The sequence below is a fragment of the Anas platyrhynchos genome, chromosome 4 (assembly GCF_047663525.1).
Source record: "Anas platyrhynchos isolate ZD024472 breed Pekin duck chromosome 4, IASCAAS_PekinDuck_T2T, whole genome shotgun sequence".
In the NCBI taxonomy this organism is placed as follows: Eukaryota; Metazoa; Chordata; class Aves; order Anseriformes; family Anatidae; genus Anas; species Anas platyrhynchos.
Window position 1 is genome coordinate 21,314,756 of NC_092590.1, and position 12,962 is coordinate 21,327,717.

The 12,962-nt window shown below is 46.0% G+C and overlaps 1 protein-coding gene and 1 long non-coding RNA gene across 5 annotated transcripts in view; one reads left to right on the top strand and one right to left on the bottom strand.

The window, feature by feature from the left end:
* MTUS1 (microtubule associated scaffold protein 1) overlaps positions 1–6,603 on the bottom strand; it is a 112,522-nt gene extending 105,919 nt beyond the window's left edge. Inside the window, exon 1 of one of the 3 annotated variants that reach the window (XM_038178203.2) lies at positions 6,408–6,603. The gene's annotated coding sequence lies outside the window, so the exon portion shown is untranslated. Of the gene's footprint in view, positions 1–6,146; positions 6,301–6,357 lie in introns of those variants that run through there. The other 2 variants (XM_038178204.2, XM_038178205.2) reach the window with 2 other exon arrangements.
* Positions 6,604–8,467: 1,864 nt separating this feature from the next.
* Positions 8,468–12,933, top strand: LOC119716758 (uncharacterized). 2 transcript variants are annotated; one of them, XR_011808962.1, is made up of 3 exons: positions 8,468–9,325; positions 10,620–10,686; positions 12,667–12,933. It is a non-coding gene; the product is annotated as an uncharacterized lncRNA (long non-coding RNA). The 2 variants fall into 2 exon arrangements; XR_005265365.2 differs by having other exon boundaries at positions 8,468–9,041.
* The last annotated feature ends 29 nt before the right edge of the window (positions 12,934–12,962 follow it).

Genomic DNA, 12,962 nt, shown 5'->3' on the forward strand with positions numbered 1-12,962 from the left:
GCTTCCACATTGTCTTGAGTAAGACAGCTGAACGACTGGAAATACGTGAAGGGCTGCGAGGCTGGAAAACAAAGGCTTCCCACTTACTTGGCACTGAAAATAACCCATGAAGGGATGGGGGGGGAACAAAAGGAAACAAAAAACCACCCCAGGCTTACTATATTTAGCAGACCGCTTACCTAGAGCGTACCCCACGTAAGAATAAATGCTGGAGCCGTGCCCACGTGCCAAGGCACGCAGCTGAAATGCCAAGCGTCCTGCCAGAGGGGCTGCTCTCACCACTGCGGTTCACTGCCTGCACTCCTCTCAAGCAGCTCTGGGGTACATTATGATTATACCTCGCAGGGCTCCACAGCATTTTTCTTGTGTAAATAGTGTCTTTTTCACACGTGCGTGCTTGTGACTACACGTTGGCATACAAGAGAGCACAGTGACCCGTGGGACGTGGCATTTCAGGTGAGAGGGGACACTGCTCTATGGGCAATGGGGCACAGAGGAGAGAAGGAAAATACTGACTGTCATGAGGCCAGGACAGGCAGAAAAAGCCACACAGGGACCCTAACTAAGATGGCAGGCATCACTGCCTCGCCCTGGCAGCAGCCAGCCACTATTCCAACACAAAGAAGTAAAACCAAGCATACGCAATACCACAGTGATGGCTAAAGCTTCAGTACCTCTTTCAGTAGAGGCAGCTTTTCGCAAGACTTCAGAAGGGCTAATGATGCAGCACCCTCATCTAGGAAGCTGAAGATAGCTGCTATTCAGCCATCACCTTGCAATTAAGCTGGTAAATGAACCACCATTTGAAGCCAGCTGAAATTTGGAACCAGATTTACTAACCTCAACACTGAGATGCAGAGCTACGTAGAGCAGAGAAGCATGCACAAATACTGGTTATGCCCCATACAACCATTGGGAAACCTATGAGAAACTTGTGACATGAAACACTTGCTTTAGACTATTTTGGAGCCCGCTTACTGCAATCCCAGTTGTACTTGCTGGTATTGCACCAAATCCACGGCACGCAAACCCAAGTTCAGGGCAAGGGAAGGCAGGTAGTGATGAGTCCTAACCAAATACAGGAGCAGCTCAGGTGTCTCAATCTCTCTGTTTATCTAATAATACAGAAGACAGCTTTCACCACATGCATTATACATTATGAAGCACGTGACCAGCAGCCTTTAAAATTTGCTGAGAAAACTGCCAAGCTCATGAGGTTTATACCACCTGTACAAACCTCGATGTAGCCTCAATATCAGGGAGCTACAAGGAGCAAAGAAACCTTGTGCTCTGCACAACCCCAGATGAGCATTAAAATAAGCTATTCACCAGAAGAGTTTGTGCACAGCAGGAACATTTATTCTACAGCTCCAGGTTCAAGCACCCTGCAATAAGCAAGCTCCCAAAGCGCTTGGCAAGCCTCTGCCATCCTTCCAGGCAGATACTGACAGTGCAGTTGCTTAAAGGCACCCAGCTGCCTGAGGCCACCAACCCATGTGGATTGCAGAACCAGCCATTATTATCTCCTGGCATCAAGGCTCTGGCCGATTATAATATTTTAGCAAGAGACAACACCCAGACAGTTCAGTTTCATAAGAGTCAGCTGTACCAAGTCCTGAACAGGTCCTAGGATGTGTTTAGGAGCACAAAACAAGGCACGGGAAATGGATGCACTGCAGGGGAGATCTGTAGCTTTGGGACACTTCTGTACTGAGAATGACAAAGGGTAAGAACTCAACTAGACCAAAATATCTGAAATAAAATACTTTAATTTAGAGAAAGCTTGTGAAGGAAGGATTCCAGCTATCCACCTATAGACACAAACCTTGACAAAAAAGGATCATCTGCAAGTAACCCTCAAACAAAAAGATACTCACTGCATCCAAACAAGTGCACGGTGAGTCTTCTGGTATGTGAGGGCAGAAAGCTGCTCAAAAAGACACTGCTGGCAACCAACTCATGAAGTTGAGCTACACGTTATGTGATGAGACAGGCTGCTCTGTGAACTATAAATCACATCAGCTGTTGATTGCAGCTGCTGGATAATCTAATAGAGATGTGAAAAAGATGAGATTTTACAAACAATAAAAAAGGTTCATGGCCCACACTGCTTGAAAGATGGAAGAATAAACTGTCACAGTCTGCCCTGCATCACTAAGCGAGGAATAAATCAAACATACCAAAAAGTACCCTCCTTAGTGGAAGACTGCAGTAGGCATTATTAGCTCCCACAGACTTACAGATGTCCAAAGTACAGCTGAGCTGATACGTGCACCACACAGGCTGCCCAGGTACAAACATCTGGCAGAGAGCATAGCTGAAGCAGCGAGTTGTCCATAGAGTACTAGGAGACAGCATCAAGAACCATTAAGGTTCTACAGAAGTCTCCTACATAACTCCCATGCAATAAACCCACACAGTCAGCATTAAAGCTGGCCGAAGATGCCTCACAGAAGCAAAACCAGCAGACAAGCCACACGATTAGGCAGCACTGCAACAGCAGAGCATTACAATCAACAGGTTTCCTAGAGCAGCTAAGAGCTAGGCAAAGAGTAATGGTGTTAGGATCCCAGACTACCGATGGGAGAAAAGCAACGCAGTGCACAAACCAGATGGGAGTGCTGCAACACAGAGTCTGCTTACAGCGCCAGGAACCACTAAGCCATCACGTCCAGAGGTGGCTGCGTCAAATAGCTGTACACCAGCAGTGTCAAAGGGGAGGTTTTTGCAGTCATGCAACACAGCTGAGATAGATTCGGTGGATATAGCATCAGTGGGAAACTCTTCCCATGCTTGGACTGTTAGAATTAATGAAGAACCCACAGGACATTGAGAGCTTCAGGTGTGAGTCAGAAATAACGAGGCACACACATCATACTAGACGACTGCTACAACGGCCACACAGGAGCTGAATGATTGCTATCTGACAAGGTAGACAATGACAAACACCCATTTTCCTCTTCTCCTGAAGTGCACAGTGACAGGATGACTTCTCAGACCAGTTTAATTTTAGAGCCAGGGGGCACCAATGCCTCACTTTAGGCCAATTTCCTTGAAGCTCTCCATGTGCAGCATGTGAAAGAACGAAGTTGTACCAAACCCTGAAACTTAATCCAGCTTTTTTAACATCAGAGAACTCAGTTAACAAAGTAACACACACACAGGTTGTTCTGCCTGACCCTGTGCAGCTGATGGCCGCTGTTGGTCTGGGCAGAAGGACAAGAGTTGAGTGCACATTCAGCAGAACCTGCAGCAGCAGCCAGTTCACCAAACCCACCGCAGGTCATGACTTCTTGCCTGCCAGTGCTCTACGTGCACCAGCTTCATTTCCCTGTGAAATTCCCACGTGCTCTCTCCTGGATACGTGCACGGTATTCCACATCTACATTATGTGCAAAAATATGTTAATGCTCATTTTTAATATGGTATTTACAAGCATAAAAAAAATAAACAAATCACAAAACCTCTAAGTATTTGAAGACTGCTGAAAGCATATTGGCAACTTGGTAGACTTCAGTAACCTGGAAGAGCTAATGTAAAATTTATGATAAAAAAAAAAAAAAAAAAAAAAAAAAAAGTCAAACAGCAGAGCTAGGGGAACCAAACCAAAGAGGAATGAAAACAGAGACTGGAGGGCTACTACGAGTGGGTGGTCGCAGACCACAGCACAGCCATACCCTAACAGCAGCTTCAGCTCTTCCTGATGCAACAACTAAACTGGATACTCACTGAAGCAGTTTGAGGTAAGTAACTTAACTGGAGAAGTGCCAGAATAATTAAGGATTAAAGACATTCATCCCAGTGAAGGAAAAGTCAATGGAATAAAACTGGAGTTGATACAGGTGCTAGCAACGGGATAAAAAGAAAAACTGTTCTGTTCAGTAGAAAGTTACATCCCAAAATAAAATTTTAGTAGTCTTTATTTTACAGTACCAATATAGAAAATCAACTAAAATAATTATTGACACTGTTTTGTCACTTGGAGGACAAAAAAATATCAACTAGCACTTTTTTTTTTTCTGAGTAATAAATATTATTCTGCAAAATACCTTGTCTGTGCATAGTTATCTCAGTAACTACAGAAAATACAAAGGCAGTCAACAGCTTAACTTTTCCCATGCCTCTATCAGAACAATTGCTGAGTCCGAAAACATCTTCATACATGAGGTAGGAAAAGGACAACACTCCACAGTGCAAGTATTCTCTTGGAAAAGAACTAGACTGTTCTCATAAAAGTGGGAATGTTTAAGAGAAACTGTACAACAGCCTGATACGCTTTGTAAACACTGAAGAAGCACCGAGTCTTGTTTCTCTTTTGAAAAGATACCCAGTAAAGCCAGCTAAAGGACATTAACCTCATCCAGCTTCAGCTCCACTACTGCACCGCCTGAGCGTCCCTGAAGCCTGCCAGGTAATCCCCTGAATTCACAGGATACAGTCAACGTGAAAAGCGCTCTATTTTCCTGATTTAACAGCAGCCAGGATATGTCATGATAGGGAATTAAGAGAACAAAATGACCTAAAGAGAAACGGGGACTGCTGGGTAGGCAACCATTTCAGCAATTTCTGCTTGATCAAAATCCCACGTGGCACTCAGGCTCTGAGGGTACCTCAACAGCCAGCTACAAAACGTGCCCAATCATAATAGAATGGGAGCACGCTTTAACATCTTATATGACTGTAACATATTACATTTTATAAAATCCCATAAATCAATCCCTTACCGTCAGACAGCTTAAGTGCATTCTACAGTTTCTATTTCGCTGGACTGCTGAGATTGTTAGCTGCTTGATGCATAGCTAAGATCAATGCTAAGCCCTGCAATTTATGAAAAAATAATATTTGACATTTTCCATAATAATCCAGCTCTATGAAAGAATCTTTGCTCCTCCTAAGAAAAAAAAAAAAAGCCCACTTCTTTCATGTGTGATTGCAGACAAAAGTTTGCAGAAACCACAAAATGCAAGAGTTAGAAATAAGAGCCAAAACACATTTAAAGCATCATTACTTTGTCAATTTCTGACTTTGTCAAGGCCTTTACATCGCATTATCGCAGACTTAGTCTTACAGCTGAAATCAATACCTCAGAAGTGACTAAGCAAAACACAAAAGAATGGGGAACCAAGTTATGCATCCCATATTAAGCAAATAGCAAGCCTTAATCTCAATTGCCCTGAACGATACCATGAAACCAGCCTTAAGGTGGCATCCTTTAAAGGCTTAACATTTGGTCCAAGCTTTCCAAAACGCACGGCGATGTTTGTACTGGGTAGAAAACAGCTCTAACCAAAGTTTCAGCACCAGAACCACCTCATTATTGCTACCACCTCAGCCACAGCTCTGAGGCAGGCTGCCCTCGGCAAGGAATGCAAACTCCACGATATTTTTAAAGAGGGACTGGATGAGTTTTAAACACGGCCTCGCCACCACACATGCAATGAACCTCTGTGACAGCAGAGCTGAAGGACAAACCGCTGCTCACCCACAACAGTGAGCGCCGAGGACGAGGCCTGTCCCAGGGGCTGCTGTGGGGTCCCGTGCGGCTGCCACCGCAATGCCCCACTGTGCTGTGCATCGCACCAACTATTTGTAAAGCCCATCGCAGTCAGCAGTCCCGACTGCGAACCGCATCCACACCGCTCGTCACCACCCCCTCCGAAACCCTCAGCGATGCGAACCGAGCAGCTCAAAGCCTTCCTGCTCCCACAGAGCTGGGTTTCGCCCTGTGCACAGCCTACCCCTCCTCCCAGCCAGGACAGGGCAACCACGCACCCAGCGCTGTGCATCGCTGGGCTTCTTACACTAGGTACAGCACAGGCAGCATTTTACGTTATATTCAGCTTCAGACTGTCACCAGCCTCACAGCACAGGAACCGAGACCTTGCTTTAGGAGCAAAAGCCGAGCTTGTCTCCCCACAGCCCCGACACCCGAGGTGCAGCCCGGCTGTGCCCCCACCCCGCCGCAGGGGCTGCACGCACCCGGCCCCCCGCCCCGCGCCCTGTGAGCCGCGAGCAAACGGCACCGGGCTTCACCCGCTCCCCGTTAACAGGAAAATAATAAATAAATAAATAAATAAATAAATAAATAAATAAATAAATAAATAAGAACGCAAAGTTTAATAAAATAGCCCGGAACGGGTACTTACGCCGGCGCGCAGTCGCCACTTCCCACCCCGCGCTCTCAAGGCTCGGTTGCGCCCTCAGGACAAGCCCGAGCCCGAGCCCGAGCCGAGCCGCGCTGCAGCCGCACTTGCCGCCGGCTCCCTTGTGTGGAAGCCCGGGCTGGGCTCGGTTCAGCTCGCCGCCCCGTCCCGTCCCGTCCCGTCCCGTCTCCCGTCCCCCCGCACCCAGCCGCACCTGCCCTGCCGCAGCCCCGCCGCGGGCCCCCCGCGCTGCGCTGCCCTCACCTGGCGCCGGGCCGCCCCTGGGCGGTGCTCCGGGGAACGGGACGGGGGGGACCCGGCAGGGACCCGGCAGGGACGCGGCCGCCTAAGGGCCGGCTGGAGGCGCAGGTGGCCGAGCCGCCGCCGCCGCCGCCGCCTGGCCCGGGCTCAGCGCTTACCCCCGGGCAGCGGCGGGGCGGGACGGGAGCGGCCGCCTCCCCCCGGCAGGGCCCCTGCCTCGCCTGGCCCGGCCCGGCCCGGCCGTGCTCCCTCCCGCCCAGGCATTGCTGCTGCCAGGCCCCGGCGTGCCCCGAGCTCCCCGTCCCACACGTGGAAAGCGCAGGGTGTCCTGCAGGAGTAGCCGCGGGCCTGAGGGCACCGTCACGTTGTGCAGCCGAGCCCAGAGGCCCAGCAGGGGCTGCCTCGGTTTTCCTGGCAGTGGAAGGTGTGTGGTGCCGCACCTGCGCTGCTCGGGGTGCAGAGAATCGGAATATCCCAAGCTGGAAGGGTCACACAAGGATCAAAGAGTCCAACACCTGGCTCCACACAGGACCACCCAGACATTCAGACCATAAAATGGAGAGCACAGTCCAATCGCTTCTTAAACTCCAACAGGCTCGGTGCCGTGACTCCATCCCTGGGGAGCCTGTTCCAGTGTGCAACAACCTCCTCGGCGAAGAGCCTCTTCCTGGTGTCCAGCCTGAACCTCCCCTGTCACAGCCTGACACCATTTCCTGGGGTCTGTCGCTGGTCACCAGAGAGGAGAGATCGGTGTGCAGAGTAGGTTACAAAAAGCCCATGGGCTCCATAAGTGCTACGACTTCAATTCTGCCTTTACACACCTCGTCCTTGGTGTTGCTGACACTTCTGTGTGCTTAACCTCCCGGATCCGAGTGGTAGCCAGAGCCTCTGCATCCTTCCAGCGGGTGTCCTCCTGGGACTGCATCAGTCAAAATAACTCCTGTGATGGCCTGGGACTGAAAAACCCAGTGGAAGAGGGAAGGAGAGAGAGGCCACGTCTGACAGAGCAGCTCAGGGAGTCCAGGGAAAGGAGTGTTGTGTCTAAAGGCCACCCTGAGTGAAAAGTTGCTCTTTTATCAGAAATGACACTGTTGCTGTGAAGGACCTTGACTGGACAAACAAATCCTTCCCCCAGGGCTAATAACACCACCTGTTCCCCTTGTGCCCTGCAGGTTTCAGTGAGGACAACACAGCCCTGACCCCATGGAGCTGCTTCTAGGGATTTGGCACAAAAGTGGCACCTGCAACCAGTTCTGTCCATAACTGGAGGAACAGAGGGAAAATCTTTTACTCATCTTTACAAAGCCCCAGAAGATAAGTTCTGCTATGTAATGTCCCGGCTGGAAGAGCTTTCTAGTGCCAGTAAGGCTGGAGATGCTTACACGACGTGTCTGGTGCATGGTGCCATACAGCCCCGGGGCTCGTGGTGTGCCCATATGGGAGTCTGTGTACAGTACAGATCTGGTGACTCCATAGGAAATGCTTTCTTGATGTCACACTAATTCCCTGACCTCCCCCTCCACCCTCCGCTACTATATACAGTTGCTGGCTATTTATATATGATGAATATGATTCAGAATTACACATGCCAGAAAGACACTGAATCTTTCAACCTAATAATTAAAAAAAGGGATATAGCATGATTGCTTTGTTCCATCACCACATGAAAGAGAACTATTTATTTTTGTTGTGGTTAGCTTAGTAGTAACAAACAAAATATTTTATTCCTATCCATGAGGAGCAATCTTGCCCATCTTTATGGGCTTCGTCCAAAGTGTGCTGGAGTCAGTAGCAGTATGCATGGGCTCGGAATGGGCATGTGACTGCAGATCTAGAGAGCTGGATCAGAGCAAAAGTGCTGCCAGACTACAGGGCTGAGCGTTGTACAAGACTTTGACACCCTGAGAGGGAATAATGCCTATCTTTAAGCGGGGTCCGTGCAGCGCTTCAGATCTTGGAAGGCAAACCCTCTGGTATTGCAGCTGAAGCACTCTGTCAGGAGGCTGTTGCTGTGGCTGGACGTGTGGAGCAAGGAACATCGTGAGATTTTTGTGGTGTCATTAGATTACTGCTCATGTGAAATTGAGTGATGGATAGTTTACATAGTCAGCCTTTTAGCAAAGTTCACCGGCATGGCTCCAACTGTATGTATCGAGGCTAATCTCAATTACAACTTGAAAATGCCTCTGTCTTTGTCACCGCAGGGATGGTCTGGAAAGTATCGACTGATTGCTACAGCTGAAAGCTTGTCATGTTGATCTTTATCCCACCAAAGATCACAGTGCACTCAGTGTACCATGCAACTGTTCCACCCTGATGGCTTTCATTTTTCCTGGTTTTGCTGTTTGTCTAGGCCTTTCATACGATAGTAATCAAGGAAAAAAAAATGTATTAAAAAACAAGTATGAGGCTTGGATTGTTTTAAACTGAGATAATAATGAGGGAATTTGGGAACAGTTGTACTGGCATTCCTTTAAAATCTTCCCACCTTCAACTTGGCTGGAATTCAGGTAGACGATGATAGTAGAAATCAATACACAGAGGAAAAGTTTGTCAGATTCAATCAAGGAAGATTTCAAAAAAATGGCCAAGGATTCTCAATGCAAGGAAGAAGAAGAAACCAGCAAGGCCACTGAGGTCTGCATAATATACTTTTTTTTTTTTTTTTTTTTTTTTTTGCATTGTTTGCTCTTGAAGGTCTCTTTCCTGAGATACTACACAAAAACTGTCAGAAAACAGTTGTTCTGATCAAAACCTTGTGACAGCCCTTCTGTTGTTAAGTAGCCATGAAATGACTTTTGCCTCTCTTTTTTATTTTTCCTCCTCGGTTCTTCTGGTCCTTTTTTTTCTTCATAAATATATGAAGAAGAATGAAGTGTTATGTTTCTTAATGTTGAAAAAGGAGGGAAAGGAAAGAAGAGGTAAGAAAGGGCAAAAAAATTACTAAAGGAAGAGAAATGGAGCATGGATGGTAGGGGGGAAGGCACCCAGGACTACGAAGAGGAATAAAGCATGGGAAAGAATTAGAGAGACCAGAGGAAGGTGTGAAAAAGGGCATAGGCTGTGTATCAATAGATGGGAATGGGCAGAAATGGAGTGACAGACAGTTTTGCATACCCTTGTCAAAAGGAGTTAGTCAAGACTAGGCTCCACAAGTGCCTCTGAAAGGACTGGGAAGAAAAACTCTGCTGACATGGGTGCATGACAGTCTTTAATAATAGATATGATTGCAGCAGGTGTAAATACACTGAAATGGTACCAGGTAACTTGAGTATCAATAGCAGTAAAAATGCAGCAGCACAGGATGGCCAAGTCTGTGTCCTGTTGGTATCCAGGGTAATGGATGGTTTGGGATATGTTATTAGGGAGCTCACTTGGTTTCTGCTCCTGGCTCTTAATGCTTGACTGCTGTGTGCTTTAATACTCTATGGTAATCGGCTATAAAAGCAGTCTTGTAACAGGGATTGAAATTCAAATTTCTCTGCTCCCAGCCATGTACCTTAATTGCTGCATTGCAAAATGATGCTTTGCTCCCCTGGCCCAATGAATGTGGATTAGTTTGTCTCAGAATAACAGCTTTTCAGCCGGCACAATGAAAGGCATTCCTCTCACCTAGCCTCTGGCCTGGTGACAAAGGGAATTCCCTGGGACATGAGAGATAGGGATTCAGTGTCATCCTCAGGACTCTCCGTGTTTCTAAGCTCTACCTGCTGAGCTGCTAAGAGAGTCCCTCTCCTTCCTGCCAGCATGCTTTTGAAAGACTCCAAATCGAAGGGCAGACCCTGCTCCAGCATAACTCAAGAACTGATTGCATTAGATGCCAGGAAGGCTGTAGTTGCAGCATCAGGAGCTGGCAGCTCAGGTGCTTCTCACACTCTGCTAAAGATTCTGGTCCAAGGTATGGACACTTCTGGCGTGGTGCGAGGATGTGGGAGTGCCTGGCTCAGAGCTATGGGCTAGGAAACTGGTGCCAGAACATGGGGTTCCTGACTGTTCTCCAACAGCGAGTCCTGTTGTACATGTAGTCTGGGATAAGTCTTATCTCAGCTGTGTTTGGGAGAGCATTGTGCTGTGGATTTGTTCCTCTTCAGCGGTATGCTCACTGGTAATTCGCGGCATGGCGAGGCTGACTTCTGGCAGATAAGATTCCAGCGGGCGGGCAGTGAATGTCCTCTGTTCTGATTTCCTTTTTTTTTTTTTTTTTTTTTTTTTGAGGTGGGGAGAGGGCCAGTGGAGACATGTAATGAATGGCGATAACTGCATTTAAGTTCTTTGGCAAGCGGTAAGTACTGTTCCCCTTTGTTTGCCCATGCAGACTACATTTAAAGTGCTGCTTAATATAAAGCAAACCTTTCTGGAGGCCAGTGCTAATTTTGGTTGAAGAAAAGTATAGCACCACAGCTGAAAGTCTTCATTATCTTCTGAGGCTCAATTACTAATGAGCATTCTTTAATTTTTGTTACCACACACTTCACGTTCATATGACTTCTTTTCCGCCCAAGGCCTGTTTGAGTAAAATTGTGTACTTCCTGCTTTGACAACACACTAATGATGCTCATTAAAAGAAAATCATTAGGAGTAGCCCTCCTGAAAATGTTGAAAATGTTGTTGGATGGTAATTTGGGCTCAATCCTGTAATCTTAGCAGTGATTTTACCTGTAATGGCTACAAGTAAAGTCATTCTCTGTAAGAATCTTTGGTATTTCTCACCCATGCTTCAGAAAATAGTCAGACTGTAGGCACACCCACAAAAAGTTCTGGTGAACAGATCACGGATCTCTGCCCTAAATTAATCCCTTAAGTAAAAATTTTCTTCATATGGTTTCACCAAAACAGAGCTATACCTACAAGCAGCATTGGTGGAGAACTAGAAAATATTGTTAAAGCTTTAAACATTAAACTAATTGGAGTTCACTTGATTCCCTAATGTAATAAAACTCTTCCTTTCCCAGGCCATTATCAGTCAGACAACCCCCTGCATTGTATGTGTTATTAATAATTTATTCCTTCCATTATTTCCAAATGCACATTAAAGAATTGGCTCATGGCTTCTAGCACAATTCTGAAGCACAACTCTGTAATTTTTGGAAATGTTGTCTCAGGGCAAATAAATTAATAAGGAAAAGGGTAAATTTTATCTTCTGTGGAGTTAAGATAACAGTTTAACTACTTTATTCCTATGAGTATTTTGAGAAATCTAGATGGGAGTTGTTTTCTTCTTCCTGATACTAATGATTGAATTTGTATATTATAGACTATTTTAATTACTTTTCTACTTTTTTTTTTCTAGTTAGAAACAAATGACTATTTTTCTCCCTTGCTTCTTTGGTGTCATAATCGTGAGCTTGTATAGCCTCATGGAGAATGATGTACTACTTTGTACCTGCCGTTGTTACCCCTTGATATTTTCCAGATATTCTATTTCTAAGCCAACTTTTATATAAGCAAATTTATGCAAAAATACCAGATATGGCTATTTGTCTATTCTGCTTGGGAAAAAAAAAAAAAAAAAGATTATATAGTGAACTGGAGAGCCCAGCAAAGTGATCCTCATAGCGGTATTTTCAATGCATATGAGTGCAATTAAGGCAACAGAAAGGGTTATGACAAAAATGGGGGTGGCTAAACTTTGCAAAAGCGTGATGGATGGAAGGGTGGCTACTAGGAAAGGTTAAATCATGGAGTATATGCAGAAGAAGTTTGTGAGATTCATATACTGACAGAATATGAAGATTTGCAGTCATACTTGCCCAGTTCCTAAGAGACCAGCGATCTTTGTAGACGTCAAGAAATGATTGAACACAAAGGAAATTAAGAATCCTGGTTTTCAGCCACGTTGAACTGGAGTTGATTGTTAAGTTACTATGAGGGCACTAGCTCAATGAAATGACTCTGACCAAGTAGAGATGTGTGAAAAAAGTGCCTGGAGATGGTAGCTGGATCTCTTTGCAGGTGGGACTGTTTGCTGTGACAAAGATAAGACGGCTGACAACAAATTCCTGTGGGAACCACTGCAAGTTAGAGGAGAAATGGAGGAACTCTCCTAACCAGTTTCTGGTGGAGGCATTTGAGAAATAAGAGGAGTGGGAGATGATCTAACTCTTAGAAACAGTAAACAAGGAGCAGAGAAGTTAGTTTGGAGTGCAGAGTGACAAGCAGCCAGCACCACGTATTGTTACTTTTTTCTGTCATTGATCATTCCTTTGTGTTTCTGTTATTGTTTCTTTGTTTCTCCATTTAAATAAAACACCTTTTCTTCCAGAAGTCCTCCTTAAGATCTTTCTGTTCAAGGAACCTGTCTGTGGGAAAGCAAATGACGTAGAAAGCAAGGTGAAGATAAAATTCCAGGAATACACTTGCGCAGACCTACCTGAAACTGCTTCTTGCCAGGAGCCGGTGTTCCCAGCCTCTGAGGGCAATGCCTCTGCACCAGTTCTGAGATACACTTGCCTTCAGCTCTATGAACAGGGGTTAACAGGGGGCTGTAGAAGAATTATTTGTGCTGAGACATTTTTTAATAAAAGCTATTAAAAAGATTACACAACCTGCTTATTTTCC